The sequence below is a fragment of the Melospiza georgiana genome, chromosome 4 (genome assembly GCF_028018845.1).
Source record: "Melospiza georgiana isolate bMelGeo1 chromosome 4, bMelGeo1.pri, whole genome shotgun sequence".
Taxonomy (NCBI): domain Eukaryota; kingdom Metazoa; phylum Chordata; class Aves; order Passeriformes; family Passerellidae; genus Melospiza; species Melospiza georgiana.
Window position 1 is genome coordinate 23,563,559 of NC_080433.1, and position 16,875 is coordinate 23,580,433.

The following is a 16,875-nucleotide window of genomic DNA, read 5'->3' on the forward strand; positions in this document are numbered from 1 at the left end:
GACACTTCCTTCCTTCCGACACTTCCTTCCTTCCGACACTTCCTTCCTTCCTTCCGACACTTCCTTCCTTCCGACACTTCCTTCCGACACTTCCTTCCGACACTTCCTTCCTTCCTTCCTTCCTTCCTTCCTTCCTTCCTTCCTTCCTTCCTTCCTTCCTTCCTTCCTTCCTTCCTTCCTTCCTTCCTTCCTTCCTTCCTTCCTTCCTTCCTTCCTTCCTTCCTTCCTTCCTTCCTTCCTTCCGACACTTCCTTCCTTCCTTCCTTCCTTCCGACACTTCCTTCCTTCCTTCCTTCCGACACTTCCTTCCTTCCTTCCTTCCGACACTTCCTTCCTTCCGACACTTCCTTCCTTCCGACACTTCCTTCCTTCCTTCCGACACTTCCTTCCTTCCGACACTTCCTTCCGACACTTCCTTCCGACACTTCCTTCCTTCCTTCCTTCCTTCCTTCCTTCCTTCCTTCCTTCCTTCCTTCCTTCCTTCCTTCCTTCCTTCCTTCCTTCCTTCCTTCCTTCCTTCCTTCCGACACTTCCTTCCTTCATTCCGACACTTCCTTCCTTCCTTCCGACACTTCCTTCCTTCCTTCCTTCCTTCCTTCCTTCCTTCCTTCCTTCCTTCCTTCCTTCCTTCCTTCCTTCCTTCCTTCCTTCCTTCCTTCCTTCCGACACTTCCTTCCGACACTTCCTTCCTTCATTCCGACACTTCCTTCCTTCCTTCCGACACTTCCTTCCTTCCTTCCTTCCTTCCTTCCTTCCTTCCTTCCTTCCTTCCTTCCTTCCTTCCTTCCTTCCTTCCTTCCTTCCTTCCTTCCTTCCTTCCTTCCTTCCTTCCTTCCTTCCTTCCTTCCTTCCTTCCTTCCTTCCTTCCTTCCTTCCTTCCTTCCTTCCTTCCTTCCTTCCTTCCTTCCTTCCTTCCTTCCTTCCTTCCGACACTTCCTTCCTTCCGACACTTCCTTCCTTCCGACACTTCCTTCCTTCCTTCCTTCCGACACTTCCTTCCTTCCTTCCGACACTTCCTTCTTTCCTTCCTTCCTTCCTTCCTTCCGACACTTCCTTCCTTCCGACACTTCCTTCCTTCCTTCCTTCCTTCCTTCCTTCCTTCCTTCCTTCCTTCCTTCCTTCCTTCCTTCCTTCCTTCCTTCCTTCCTTCCTTCCTTCCTTCCTTCCTTCCTTCCTTCCTTCCTTCCTTCCTTCCTTCCTTCCTTCCTTCCTTCCTTCCTTCCTTCCTTCCTTCCTTCCTTCCTTCCTTCCTTCCTTCCTTCCTTCCTTCCGACACTTCCTTCCTTCCTTCCTTCCTTCCTTCCTTCCTTCCTTCCTTCCTTCCTTCCTTCCTTCCTTCCTTCCTTCCTTCCTTCCTTCCTTCCGACACTTCCTTCCGACACTTCCTTCCGACACTTCCTTCCTTCCTTCCGACACTTCCTTCCTTCCTTCCGACACTTCCTTCCTTCCTTCCTTCCTTCCTTCCGACACTTCCTTCCTTCCGACACTTCCTTCCTTCCGACACTTCCTTCCTTCCTTCCTTCCGACACTTCCTTCCTTCCGACACTTCCTTCCTTCCTTCCTTCCTTCCTTCCTTCCTTCCTTCCTTCCTTCCTTCCTTCCTTCCTTCCTTCCTTCCTTCCTTCCTTCCTTCCTTCCTTCCTTCCTTCCTTCCTTCCTTCCTTCCGACACTTCCTTCCTTCCTTCCGACACTTCCTTCCGACACTTCTTTCCGACACTTCCTTCCGACACTTCCTTCCGACACTTCCTTCCTTCCTTCCTTCCTTCCTTCCTTCCGACACTTCCTTCCTTCCTTCCGACACTTCCTTCCGACACTTCCTTCCGACACTTCCTTCCTTCCGACACTTCCTTCCTTCCGACACTTCCTTCCGACACTTCCTTCCGACACTTCCTTCCGACACTTCCTTCCTTCCTTCCGACACTTCCTTCCTTCCTTCCGACACTTCCTTCCTTCTTCCCTCCCTCCCTCCTTTAAATGTTACAAAAGAAAACCTTGTACTTAAAGCTCGTATCCTTTTGTGCTGCACTGCAGTGGTAAGCTTGGAGGGGCAGGAGGAAGAGAGGGGAGGCTTTACCAGGGAAGAGTTCATAAGAATGGATCTTTGTTTACATTTTTAGGCTGTGGCCATCATGGAATTTCTGCATTAGACCCTTCCAGTCATGCCATATAAAATGTGGCTTGTAGCCCTCATGTATTTGCTCTCTGTGAGCAGTGAAGCAGCTGGGTGTTTTAAAAAGACAATATAGGTGGATATCTATTAGCAATGTGTGACTTCTGAAAGGAAAGTGTATCTCAGAGCTGTCCTTTGTCCTCAAAACTTTGGCTCCTGAAAGAAGTGTCACTTCCTGGTCCCTTAAGGTGGGAGGGTTTGCTGAGCTTGAGGGAAAAACACCAATTGGTTAAAGTATCAGCTTGGGGCTCTGAGCTGATGGCTTTTTATACCTTGGGCCTTGTTTCTTCAGGGCTCAAGTCTAGGGACAGTCCTGTTCAGTTATTTATCAGTGACCTGGATGCAGCATTTGAACACACTGGTGGCACCAAACTAGGAGGTGCTATTGACTTTGTACCAGGCCAGGAGGCTTTGAGAGGTTGGAAATTTCGTCTGTGAGCCATGGGGTGGAATTTAACAATAACAAATGCTGGATTCTGCACCTGGAACAGGGGAATGCTGGGCAATATACACTGGGAGAGGAGTGCTCAGACAGTTGGGCCTTTCCAACTGAAAATAGTCTTATTTTTTGTTCTATTTTCTAAAGCTATGAATCACCCTGGAGAGAGGGGCTGTCATCCTTGATTGATTCACATACAGGCAAATCTGGGTGAGGATCAGAAGGCATTTGATTTGCTGCCATTGTTAAGAAAGGCTGTAGAATTTTGTCAGTGATGGATTTCTGGTGAAATCTGTTCAAAACCAGTGATGAAATGCTCACTAGACCAGAAAAAAATCAACACTTCTGACTTTATGTCATGCAAAGCACACGGTATCTGTACCAAATCGGTGGGGAAGAAGAGCATCCTGTTTGAAATCCAATTTTTACAGTATTCTTACGATACTGTTTAGTCTGAGTCATGACTGTTGAACACACAGCCTGTGTTGAACACTCAGCCTCTCTCAAAAAGCATCCTGATTTTGAAAGGTAGGAACTGCTGCAGAAGAGAGGCAGAGACCCAAACATCCTCGCCTTGTAGTCTGTCATGGCTTACACATCTACAAAAATCTTCAGTGAAAGCCATGTAGGTTCTTTATTTTCCCTTTATGTTCTTTTACCATGGTGAAATAAGTGTAGCTGCCTGCTGCAAAACAAATAGAATGTAATCTGCCATTTTTATCTTGACCATTTTGAAATAGTCTGTTCAAATAGCTAAAGAATGGCATACAGGCAGTTTGTGAAATCGTTTTGCATGAAGGGATTTCAAAAACTTCCCCAAAAGCTACCTACAAGTTATTAACTCACATTTGGGGACCATCTGCCCAGTGGCTTTTCAAAATAATGCTATAAAAACACAGGCTAAAAGCAAGAAATGTCTTACAAAAGCATATCTTCCAGAAAAGGAAAAAAAAAAAAAAAAAGGAAAAAGAAAAAAGAAAGGAAATGGAAAAAAAAAAAAGAAAATAGAAAAAAGAAAAGGCAAAATCCACCATAACTGAGCTTTATCTTTTGCTATAACTACATGATAAATCAAATTTGGGAACAGAAGTGTATCTGGGGCTTTGCTACAACACATGTATGTTCTGAAAAATCATCTTGTAGTTCCTGTTCCAGAATTTTGACCTATTTTGTTCCTGCTACATTTGTTTGTGGAAATTGCAGTGTATGTAAAAGGGACATTACTGTAGCTCTTCAGATTTTACAGGTAAGAATTTACAGCAATTTTTCTTCTCCAGAGAATGACCAGAGATTGGAGAGGGTTTTTTTTCTAAATCTGTAAAATTTCACCTACATGGGAACACTTGGGAAGTGTGCTCTGAATGGCAATCAGAAAAATATAGTTCTTAATTACAATGACTCAAAATGTTGCACACACCTTTGTGGATAATCACATGTGGAATAAGGGTAGGCCTGATTTATGTAGTCCACTTTGGAATACCAAAACAAATTTAATCTCTATTATTTTAAAGAATTGCTGTGCAGGGACTAACCAGGGCAAACATGGCTTTTTCCTTGGTAGACAGTCCCCATATTTAAAAGTCATCTCAGAAGTCAGGGAGGACACTGAAGTCATTGCAAACAGACATGCCATCTCCATAATTTGTTGTCCACACAAGGGAACACTTCAACAAGGTGCTGAGCAACATTTTTTTTGATGTGCTGCATTCCTTTTATCACCTGTGAGTGTTGAGGGCCATCGGTATCAGCCATGGTGAAGTACAGGTGGCATTGACAGTGAACTGTGCTGCTCAACACCACTTGTTTCGTAGCTGTTACCAAATGTCATAGGCATTGAATGAAGAATAACTTAATTCTAGAAAGGATGAAAAAACCTTTACCATTCTTAGCTGCCAAGCACTAACCCCTGGGATCAATCCAGTAGGGGGATGATAAATATCCATACAAAAAGGCTGAGAAAATTGAGGTTGTTCAGACTGGAGAAGAGAAGGCTTTGGGGCTGACCTCACTGTGGCCTTCCAGGACCTGAAGGGGAGCCCACAGGAAAGATGGAGAGAGACTCTGGACAAGGGCCTGGAGTGACAGGACAAGGGGCAATGGCTTCACACTGACAGAGAGCAGATTTAGATGGGATATTGGGAAGAAATTGTTCCCTGTGAAGATGGTGAGGCCCTGGCACAGGTTTCCCAGAGAAGAAACTATGGCTGCCCCATCCCTGGAAGTGTTCAAGGCCAGGCTGAGTGGGGTTTGGAGCAACCTGGGCTAGTGGAAGGAGTCCTTGCCCATGGCAGGGGGTTGGAACTGGATGATCTTTACCAACGCAAACCATTCCATGATTCTGTGACTGGAATTTGGGCCAGAGAGATGCCCACTCCACCCTTACTTGATTCAAATTGTGTTTCGACTCTGAAGACCTAATCTGCTGTAGAATTGAATGGATGTTTTGCAACTGGCTTCAGCAGACAGAGAGAGGATGAAATAGCACTGGTGCTGATTTTGGTAAACTTTCCCACTGCTGGTTGGATGCAGCAGGGGTTTGTCTGAGCCCTGTTTTTGAACTGGTGGGAAAAATCTCTTTTGAAAAGGATCAGGATGAGGCAGTTATTCCCCACTGTCAGCTTGGAGCCTAAATTATGAATCAATCTGTTTCTGTGGTCTCTTATATAAGGCTGGATATCACTGTCAGTCCATAATGCTTAAACTAGGAAAAATGGAGCTGGAGAAGGTGGAAACAATTCTAGGCAAATGGCACTTTTGTACTTTCCTTAAGAAAAGGATTGCAAGTGCTGAACTGATATTTAGAGACCTTTTGTAGATTCACAGCATGCCAGATTAGTGCTTACTATTTGAAAAGATAGCTGGAATAGCAATCTATTCCATATTTTTATTTTTTGTAATTTATAGTCTGGATATTTCCTTCAGTGTCCTGGCCCTTTGGAATCCAGTTCAGTTTTTGGCTTCTCTGATTACCTGTGTCACTAAGTTCTGTAGCCTAATTACATCTTTTGTTAGAAAGTAATTCCTTTTCCTGCTTTTAAATTTTTTGCTGTGGATCATTCACACATCTCCTGTAAGGCTTCTTAGCCAGCTTTAAGCTCCAGCACCTAAAGATGGATCCTAAAATGGGCTGATCCACACATTACTGTAAAGATGGTATTTTCACTTTCACTCTCTTTTTCTCATGCATCCTGTCACCATTACAGCTGTGACTGCACCCTGTGTAGTGAACTCAAGCCTTCACTTTGCAGGTAGTGAAACTCTTCACTGGTGGCCTCTCCTAGGTGGAATTTAGAGCACTGACTCTAAATTCTAAGTGGTGGCAGCCAGGTCTCTTGAATATTCACTGTTGGTTAAGTTTTAGCCTGATTCAGATTTAAATTTGGGCTGGCTTCTTTTTAACCAGCATCACTATAAATACCCAGAATGTGTTTTTTCAGAACTCAGACAAAAATTTAGATCTCTGTGATACATGTGAGGATTTTCTCTTACATGTTATGCAGCTGCAAATTTAACTGGCCATTTTGCTGCATGTTCACCCAGCTTTTTCCTCTTTCTCTGAAGAATCTCAACATTTCTTTTACCCTAACTACCGTAAATTAATTGATCACTGGTAGACTACTCTATCTCATTTCTGTCTTTCCAAAGAAAATTAAAATATTCAGTGGAACACAAGCAGCAGGTAGCCTTGCCTGGTCTTCTACCATGATTACACGAGGTGTGTCCCTGAGAGGGGACATTCAGCCTTTCTTGAAGCAGTTGCAGGCTTTACAGGAACAAATCCCTTCCAGTACCTGAAGGGACAAAGATGGAGAGAATTTTTTTACAAATGTAGTGTCAGAACAAGGGGCAATGGCTTCACACTGACAGAGAGCAGGTTTAGATTGGCTGTTAGGAAGATATTGTTGCCTGTGAGGAGGGTGAGGCCCTGGCACAGTTGCCCAGAGAAGCTGTGGCTGCTCCCATGCACTTTCCTGAAAAATCTTTTGTCCCTTTTCAGTTTGTGAATGGCCTGGTTCTTCCTACAGGCACCAGAGTCATTAACAAGGCTGTCTCACCATGCTGCCCTGTTAGTTCTGCCAGCCTCCGTGAGTCACAGCAACACCTCCCACAAGCAGCACCTGTGCAAGTCACACACTGTCAGACTCAACACTGTCTTGTGCCAGCCTAAATTTGCCTTCGTAATAGGCAAACCTGACCCCATGCTGCATTTCAGGAGGGGATTGCTGTTGTTTCAATAAAGCCTGTGTTTTTCTGATGGGAAGGTGCTCCTGGTCTACATTCCCAGTTCACAGAGGAAAAGTCTGTGCTCACACAGCCTGTGTGGGAGCAGGAACAGAGGAAAGGCAATGCCACAGAAAGATTGCTCTGATACTGCTGAACATACCAAGGCTGGTCTAATTAAGCTGGAGGTGAAGGAGTTAATATAGGCCTTGCCATGGCAGCCAAAGGGTGCACTTTAGGAATTTGCCAATATCTTACTCAAAACCAGTAAGTCCCAGTCCTGACACAGTAGAAGACACTTGGTTGGTGGTCTCTCATTTTTTCTTTTTCATGGGGGTCAGAACTGAGCTCAGGGCTCAGTTTCGACATTTTGGATAGCACAGTTCAAGTGTAGGATACTGATCTCTGCCAAGAACTTAAAACTGAATCCAGCCACCACAGAATCGGGTAGTTCCTTAGGAAAGTTTGTTGGACTTGTCAGTATTGACACTGGATTTCAGATGTATATTTGCTTAATTACTCTTTTGATAAAACCCTTTATTAAGCAAGTCTGCTCTCCATCTGGTGCTGATCTGACTTAAAATACAGCAAGATTGGCAATTCAATTTATGGACAGGATAAGTATAAAATTTGCATAAGTCAGTTAATACTAGAAAGTACAAAATCTGTAGTTTCTTGAAAAAGCAAACTGTGAACCTTTCCTCTTAGGACAGAAACTCTTTGTGAGATGGAGAAATATCTCACACATTTCTTATGACAAAATATCAAGTAGTGATATTTGGGTTTTTCAGATTCCTTTCCCATTGATTCTTGTTCTAAATATAGAACTATACTTGTCTTGAAACTGGTGACACGTTGCATTCAAGTCAAAATTCCTGCTCTCTAATGATGTGGGTTTATTTCTAAGGCTTTAATCTTACATCAATAATTTTAAGTGCTTTTCAGTGATGCTCTGAGTGAGCAACTACCATCCTTCTTTGTTGTTTTCAGTGCCAGATGACATTTCTATCCAATGGTAGGCATTCATTTGCCGTGAAGATTGAGTTCCAGGAATGCAGTGTATAGATGTGAGGCAATTTTGATCATTGCTCTCTGGAAATCATAGTGATTATATGCATTTTAGTAGTTAGTTTACCCTCTGGATTGCAACTCCTTCTTCTGAATCATTAGAAAGAAATCACACTAGTTTTATTTTTTTTCCTGGAATATTAAAAATCTTGTTTAAAATGAACCACCCTGCTCTAGCTTGTAGGAGCTGCAGGTTACCATCTGCGAGAGGTGGCAAAGAGTTCATCTCCCATATGATTGAGGAAACCTTTGCCAGAGAACTCGGGATTGAATCAGAAATGTTTCCATGAAAAATGTATCTTCCAAGCACCTAACATCCTCCAGAAAAAAAACAGTTAATGGAGAAAGTCCCTTGCTTTGCTCTATTCCATTTGGCAAAAGTGTCCCTGCATATTCTTTTCCTTGTGTTTGGAAAAGACTGGGAGGAAGTGCAGAGACCAGCTCCACGTGAATGAAAAGCTGCTCTTTGCAAGTCATTTCCTGACTGTTCTGAGTGATGGCTTTCACGGAATCCTCAGGGCTGGAAGGGACCTCTGGAGCTCATCCAGTCCAACCCCCCTGCCCAGGCAGGGTCACCCAGAGCAGGTGACACAGGAACACATCCAGGCAGTTGGGAATGTCTCCAGATGGGGAACTCCAGGCCCTTCCTGGGCAGATGTTCCAGTGCTCTGCCACCCTCAGTGGAAAGAAATTCTTCCTTGTGCTGAAATGGAACTTGTGTTTAGTTCATGGCCATTGCTCCCTGTCCTGTCATTGAGCACCACTGAAGAGAGCCTGGCACCGTCCTCTTGACATCCTCTTTGATATATTTTTATGTCCTTTCCTGACCTTCTGTGCACCTCAGGTGATAAGACAGAGGCTTTCCTCTGGATTCGTAGAGTCCGCTTAGAACAGCTGCAGACAACGACAGGTTCAGGGCAGGAGATTGCAGCTCAGGACAAACCTTACTCTAAAGGACTGCTGACAGGTATTTGACAGCAAAAGCTTTAGTATCAAGGAGCCTCTCTGTTAAACAGAAAGCTCACAGCAGGACACTGCTGCATTAACAAGATTTTCTCTGGCTGCTCCAATTCCCTTTAGCTTTTATTTTTTTTTTGTAATCATCTTTCAAACTGCAGCAGCATTTGTTGTCCTGAGGTGCTGATTCCAGTGTTCCAGTGGAAGAGATTTTAGTGGAAGCTTCTCCTGCCGTGTGCCCAGGCTTCATTTCAGGTCAGTAATCACATCCTCCTCAGCCTCTCCGGGGTCTCTCACATTGATCATCCTCCAGGTGGAAGAATTTTCTGAGAGGAAGGGCATGACTGTTGTGTTGAGGTCACATTTCTAGACTGAGGGTGGACTGAGGGAAGCTTCTGCCCTTTGGATTCGGGGAGACCTGGCATTTGGATGTGGTGTGGGTGTGCAAGCTGTCAGCCTTCCTGCTCCATCACGCTCATCTGTTCCCCTCCGGGCAGCCAGTTATGCTGGGGAGAGACAAGAGGAGAGCCAGAGCATGTGATGGGTGCCTTGAGCTGGTGTTTGGGTTCTGAGCAACAAAGTCTCTGCTGGATGAGGCTGTGTCACCAACAAAAGGCTCATTGACTGTTCTGAGTCATCATCAAGAGTCCATGTGAAGGACTTGAGTTGATGTGAGGGGGTAGGAAGTTTGCCCTGGGACAAATCTGGAGAACAAAACATCCACAGAAATAAAACATGCTTTATGTTTTCCAGTGTTACCTGGAGAGCCAGCTGGGAGCAAAAAGAAAAAGCAGGAGACCAGGGGATTTAAAAGCTTGTGAGAAAGGGCTCTTTGACATCTTTTGCTACCTTTTCCTGGGAAAGTTGGAATAACACTCTCAATCACAAGTGATCCTTCTGCTAAACTGACTCTAGAACCAAGCTGACACCTACCTACCTTCTCAGCAAAAAAGGGCATTACTTTGGCTAGATACACTCAAAGGTACTGGAGAGCCCATTGCTTCAGTACCTGTATGAGGGGAATCTTGCTACTGAGTAGAATTTCCACAGCTGAGTTAGGATTTTATTCCCCTTTCTCCAGATAAATGCCTTTTTTTTGGTAAACACTCTGTGGACAAGGCTTCTTTGGCACCTTTCAATAAAGTTCATTTTTTGAAAGTGGCAGGGCAAAAGAGGAGGAAACATGTAGATTGAGATTTATCTGTTATTTTTTAGTATGAATATTTTTTTTATGGTGTCCAGTTGCTGCTTGAAGTACTCCCTCTAGCCTAGAGAATATTTGCTTGTTCACATAAAGAGTGAACCTTCTGTGCTGTTGGCTTCTGACTGGTTTGGAAATGCCCTCAGGAAGATGGAGATGGAAGTTCAGATAGAGGGAAAGGAGGGAATTTGGATTCTTGAGCAGGGGCTGTCATCACTCCATGAAGAGGGAAGAGAAAATAATTATGCTTCCTCTGATCAGCCTCATTTCTGGGAGGATGTAGAATTTAGGTTCCTAACTGGCAAACTCCGTGTTACTTCTGGATTTAAAGAGAAGCCAGAGTCCAGGCACTTGGGGAACTGAATTCCCTGGGAAGTGCGAGTGCAGGATTCTACAGCAGGAGACTGTACTGGGGTTTTGATATTCTGCATTTGGGATCACCATAGCTGTATGTGCAACTAGTAAGGATTTCAACATCCAATTCCTCTTGTGACCTGGCCTTCCCATCCCACATCAGGGAATTGGGGTTTGGCCTCAGGAAGCATCAACCCTGCTAGTGAGGCATTGAGGAGCATATCCCTGAGGTGATACCCAAGAGCCATGTAAGGAGCAGCTCTTTTACTCATCTTGAATTACATTCACCTGTCTCTCAAGAGCCCTTTTCCCCCTCACAGGCTGAGTCTAAAGGCTGGTACAGTGCCAGCTATCCATGAGATTGTCTGGAACTGGGACTTGTATCCAGACATGTCACTAAGGCTGTGAAAACAAGGACGAACTGCAACCCTTACAAGTGCTGAAGACAGTTTGCAACAGCCAGAGGAGGTGTGTGATAAACCAGTAAATTCTGCTGCCTCTCGGTGTTTTCCAGAGTGACCTGGAGCTCAAGCAGTAGTGATGTTCTCCAGACAGCTCTCCACGGCTTCCCTAAGACACCAGTGAGCCACGAGACTGAGGCAGAAATTCCAGTGTGGGGAGGGTGTGAGTCATGAGATGGTGAGTGAAGGAAATAGCGGGATAAAAATAACAGAGCCCAGTGTGATGCAGAATATTAATCTCCTGCCCTGTGTTATCCTCACTTGTACTACAGGCAGCACTCTGCTGTAGTATAGATGCTCTGCTGCTCAAAACAGATCCCTCTGTGCTACTCAGAAAGATTATGGCTCAGGATGCCAGATTGCAGGGACTCCTAATACTCATGCCCTCAAGTTGGCTGAAAATTCTTAATCACGACATTCCTGCTGTAGAAAATACAATAATCAAAGAGCGTCAAAACACTACATTCATATTTTTCATGTTTACATGGAAATGTAAATTTCAGTTAATTAAATTTGAATTTCAGTTAGCTTGACACCAGCTGAAAAAAAATTATTTATTCAAAATTTAAATGACTGAAGTCCATTTCATTTTCCAACCTTTTTTTTTCCTCTCCTTCTTCCTTCAAAAGGAGAAAAGAAAGGAGAAGAGTATGAAAATACCATGAAAAACCCACATAATACTCAAGTTTGATTCTAGCTAACATAAATCAGTAGGAGGAAAAAAGGAAGAAAAGTAGAATTGGTAAAATAAAATTAAAAAAAGAAAGCACCAAGTATTTTATTTTGAGATGTGAATCTCTCTTTTTCTACTCAAATCTGCCATCAGATTTGATAAGCCTGGTTCCGAGATCATTCACAACCAAATCAGGATCCCTTCTAGGGAGCATTTCCATCTCAGCCACTGTGAGGTTTCTAACCCAGTCCCCTTGACATTTCCTCTAATCACTGGACAGTGATCTTCAGAGAGCCCTTGGGAGCCTAGGAAACCTCTGATATTTTCAATCCAGCCCGGAATCTGGGCACCATAAAGACAGGAGGAGCTTTTCCTGTAACTTCAAAGGTGTCAACTCTGGCACTGAGGCTTCACTGCAGATTAACATCTGGGGAGCTCTTCTGACAGAAACTGCCTCTGGTATTTCAGAGTGGGGAGAACTGTTTATTTCATTTCACACAGATTCACTTCTAAACCTTTCCAAAGGATTTAATTTTGCTGGTTTTTTGTTGTTTCTTTTTTTTTTTTTTTTCATGTATGTCACCTTTGGGCTTAAGTTCACTTTCAAGACTGTAAAACTTTACCAAAACTGGGGAAAGCTTCTGAGACAGGCAGGGATGTGGCTGTGTGGTGCCCATGCTGCAGGACCCACAGAGTGAATGACCAATATTTGTAGGGCTTTCTCTCCTCCTTGCCCTTTCAGGGCTGCTTTATGAAGCAAAGTGTTTACACACAGGCTGAAAGAAGGCACTGTTCAATTATGATGGATTTAAGGGGGGTTGTGTGTATTTGTAAAATCAGGTAGTTAAGGTGTGCAGTTATGGCCACAGTACTCCTTGCTCCCTTTCAGACCCCATTGAAACCTTCTTTCATCCCACTGAACTGAAAAATCCCTTTGTTTCTGCTTCTTTCTTTTCTATTTTGTCTTACAGAAGCTGCCTGGGAAACTGCTTGGGAATAACTTTTCTGGTTTTAAATATTCTTCTTAAGCAATCTCCTGTTATTTTTTACTTTTATATTCCCATCTATTTAACTTATTCCCGCATACCAAGTCTTTTTTATTTTCCAATGCATAAAGAAAGAAAGATTTATTTTGGAAGTTCTACAAAAATGGAAGTCATTGTAATCATTATTTGATGTCCTTGGAACACACTTTATTTACTATTTGGTTTTATTAGGACATTGTTCAAATGTAACTTTAAGCCCAATAAGGTTTCAGGACTAATCTCCTGGGAGAGAATATTTATGGTCCATATTTTCAGAGAGGGAGATTGGAAGTAGAAAAAGGCTTAAGTATTTAGGCCTTGCTTTAGCTCTGAAGGCAGGGGAAATCTGCAAATAGTTACTTGACCAGTTAAAGGAGAGGGTGGCATGTGCAGATGCCCAGCTTCAAGGGGCACTTGCATTCCATGTGTGCTCATTCCGAGCAGAAACATGGGCCTTAGATTGTGTGTCTTACTGCAGGGGAACTGACCTATTTTTCTGGAGAGGAAAAATCTACCATAAAAATCTAATTTGCAAGGATTGTGGGAGCGGAAACAGGGCTGGTTTTTTTTGTCTCTAGGATATTTGGTTATGCAAACAAATTGATGAAGAAGAAACTTCCAGCAGGAAAACTGTTGATGGTGCTCAGTGTCACTCAATTAATTGTAACACTCTTGAAAGGGAAGTGAAATAATGGTGAATCTTTCAGAGAATCAGAGAATCATCGAATGGCCTGGGTGGGAAAGGACCTTAAAGATCCTCTAGTTCCAGCCTCCCACCATGGGAAAGGACATCTTCCACTTTGTTCTAAGCCATAATTTTGTGTCCAGTGTAGAGCCTTATGGCTTTTCCTCCTTAATTAATGCAGCTTTTTGCATGACACTGTCCTGATTGCCTTCCTCCTGCAGACACTGACCATTAGGAAGACACTGCTGCAGAGTCTGAAACCAAACCAGCCTATTCCTTGTTCTCAAGTCATCTTGGGTTAGAAGCTGCTGAAAAACTTCCTTCTGGATAAATAACTGTGATGTTCCCATCATCCCCAGAATTGGATTCCTTCACTGAGATTGCTGAAACACTGGTCTGCTCCAAGGTTTCTCTCATAGAAGAATAGTTCGTCTTCACAACAGGAGTGAGAAAAGTTTAAATGCTTTAGGGCTCACTCTCAGGCACAAGACTTTATTATTTGAGCTTTTGTTTGGAAATAAATTGAGTTCTTGTCATAGATTGGGCATTTTATCCCCTGCTTCTTACATATCAAACTTTCTCATAATTCTGGAAGAAGATTCAAGTGTTTGTTCTCTTTCTTTTATTGGCGCACGCTTGTCTTTATTTATTTTGTATTCTTGAGATGTGCTGCATCTCTGGAGTTTGTATTTCTACTTTTACCATAAAAATGCTGTACATACAAGTCTAGAATGCATTTGAAGATTAGTCTAATTTTTCATGTGACTTTGACTTGAACATTTTTCTGTTTATGTTTATATTGCTATTTCAAATATGTTCATTAACTGTGTTCTTTATCCTGTTCCCCATCTCTCTAACTCAATAAAATAATGTCCCCATTCTTCAGAACCGTGTCCTGTGTGTGTGACAGTGATAACAGTTTCTGAATAATAATGACTGATCATTTTAAATGTGCTAATCTATATTTATATCTATTTCTATGTCTATATGTGTCCGTCACAGCCTGAAATTCTTCTGATGTGGGATTTGAGATGGTGAAAAATTACCAGCAAGTGGTAAGCTCAGCTCACGAATAATTCTTCATAAGTCTTTTTGGACTTGAAAGGTAGATTTTCCTGCTCCATAAAGGTTTATGTTCTTTATTTCAGTTCTCATCTATGGCTAAATTTAGAACTGATATTACATGAATCAGTGGATTGTCACCCATTTCACCAGGAATTTGTGTGAGGACAGTACTTCCCTGTGCAGCTCTTGGAACTGGATGCTGTAGGACCTGGCCCTGCCTTGTGAGAGTCCTTTAGGCAGACTCTCAGCTGGCATGAACCAGCCTCATTTCCTTGACATTATGGAGCTCTTCTGGTTTTGCTCACTGAACACTCCAGAGTTTACCTGCATTTAAAGGCAGCTTGTTTCTGTGAATCACAAACTTTTTAAAGGAATTTGGTTGGATGTTTTTGTAACCCTCTCTACTCAGGAAAAGAGTACCATGACCTAGGAGATCTATGGGCTGATGGAAGCCTTAGGCCTTTAACTAGAGAACTTCATCCTTGTCATGTGGATCTTCCCATTCCTTGCAACTCCCCTGATTTTCTTTTGCTGGATAGATCCAGTGAGGTGCTCAGTTCTGTGCTGAGGCATTGTCTTGACTGACATGAACAGATGCACAAATGGATGCAGGACTGAGGCTTTAATGAGGAGATTTCTGAGTCTGGAAACAGGCTTTGATCGTAGAGTCAACTTATCAAAATTCTGAGTGCTCTGAGCATTCATGGACATTAAAGTCCCTCAGAGCAAAGGCATGAAACCATTCAGTGCCTCTCCTGCTTTGGGGAGATCCAGCTTTTTTTTGGCTTTTTCTTTGGAAAAGACATTCAGTGCCAGCAGAAACTTGAGGCCATTGTACAATGCTGTCTTTTTATTGCTGTAATATTCCTTTGGGTCTCAAAGGTTTAGTGAAGTCAGTGGGAAATTTTCTGTCATTTTCAGTGTGTTGGGAACATGTCCTTGCTGCAAGTAAGACTCCATCAAATACTGTTTACAAAGCAAAGAGAGAAGGACATTTCTGGTCCTTATCTGTTTAATGCTGTATGCCAAGCCTCTGTTGAGGATTTTAAATCATACAAATTGCAAAATATCCCATTTAAATAGAACAAAGGCTGAACCAACTCAAGCTATGGGCTATTTAACACAGGGAACGGGCAATAGGACCTCCAGGGAGAAGCCTGAGGATTGTGAGTGGTGACAGTGGTGATGGGGACAGGTGGCTTCTCTGACCTACCTACACTTCCATCACTGAACTGAGTGGAGCTCTATTTTCTCATGTCCACAAGAATGACAGCTCCTGATTCCTCTTACATCCTGGGGGCATAGTATACATATCTAGACATCTCCAATCAGAAACAAGATTTGTTCCTGTAAACAAACAGCTGAGGCTGGCTTCTAATTAAGGTTTCTATTAATAAGGCATCTTCTTTAGGTGAGCTACTGCTGCTGTTTTGCCAAAAGCATCTTCATTAATTTCTTTTCAGCTTCTCCTTGTCATTATTAGAGCATAGGAAGCAAGTCAATGGTTTATTAAGCTTGAGTTTCAGACTAGGATAATCAAATAATTTTATTCCATTTATCAGCTTTTAATTTGCAATAAAAGATTAAATTTAGATGAAAATATCTTCAGCCTGAAAAGGAGATTTTGCTTAGAAGTTGACTGTCCTTAACCAGCACCTAGCTCTTTGCTTGAGCTTTGTGCCTGTAGTTACAAGAAAAAAGATCCAAGGTAAACACAACAGAAGCCACCTAATGATAAGAAGAGTGATGGACTGAAATCCACCGAGGTGAAGGTGGTGCAAAAACCTGTCTAGGACCGGATTCTTAATCCCAGGATCCAGTCCCATCCCCTTGTGAGCATGTTTGCAGAAAAAGAACCTTACAGAGCATGTGCCTGCCATCAGCCTGATTCGGCTGCCAACGCTCTGCTGAATGCCAAGTTCATTCATTATTATTGCTGGCTTTTCAGGAGGCAAGATGAGCAAAATCAACATCAATCTCCAACAGATGGGACTAGGGGAGGGCAGCTGCAGGCATTTGGTGCACTACATACGGCAGGCGAGCGCACGTGGAATCCTCTGCCCCCAGAGCTCCGGTGTTTCCATTCCACGGGCAGCAGGAAAATACAATTATCTGAATTAACTGCCTGCAAATCCCTGCACTTTGTGCTGCCCACTCGGGAATTCAGGCAGGACCCAGGAACACTGAGCACAGAGGTGCCATTCCTCACGTGGCAGCGGGGGGGGGAAAAGCACATTCCTGCCTATGTGAGATGAGCAGGGGCATTCCTGCAAGCCTCTTGCCTTTTCTTTTTTGTTCTTAGTAGCTCATTCTGTTTTGTTTTTCAGGCTGGCAAATGAGATTACAGAAAATAAAATGCAGAGGAAACGTGTAAACAAGATTACTAGGGCAAAACAGCGCCTCTCAGCACATTAACTGCACTGGGAGATGTGAGGCTGGGGCAGGGCTGGAAGCAGTTTTTGCCTGGGTACAGCAGATGCAGGCAGAAAATATTAATTATGTGCTCTGAGAGAGCTGTTCTCACCCTGTTCAGAGTGCAGACAAACTGACGGTGG

The 16,875-nt window shown here is 43.2% G+C and overlaps 1 protein-coding gene across 5 annotated transcripts in view; it reads left to right on the top strand.

The window, feature by feature from the left end:
- KCNA5 (potassium voltage-gated channel subfamily A member 5) overlaps window positions 1-16,875 on the top strand; it is a 173,195-nt gene that overhangs the window by 14,665 nt on the left and 141,655 nt on the right. The window contains exons 2-3 of one of the 5 annotated variants that reach the window (XM_058021904.1): window positions 10,926-11,050; window positions 13,477-14,124. The exons of 2 other annotated variants lie outside the window; for them this stretch is intronic. The gene's annotated coding sequence lies outside the window, so the exon portion shown is untranslated. Of the gene's footprint in view, window positions 1-10,098; window positions 10,400-10,925; window positions 11,051-13,476; window positions 14,125-16,875 lie in introns of those variants that run through there. 2 more of the 5 variants (XM_058021903.1, XM_058021905.1) reach the window with 2 other exon arrangements.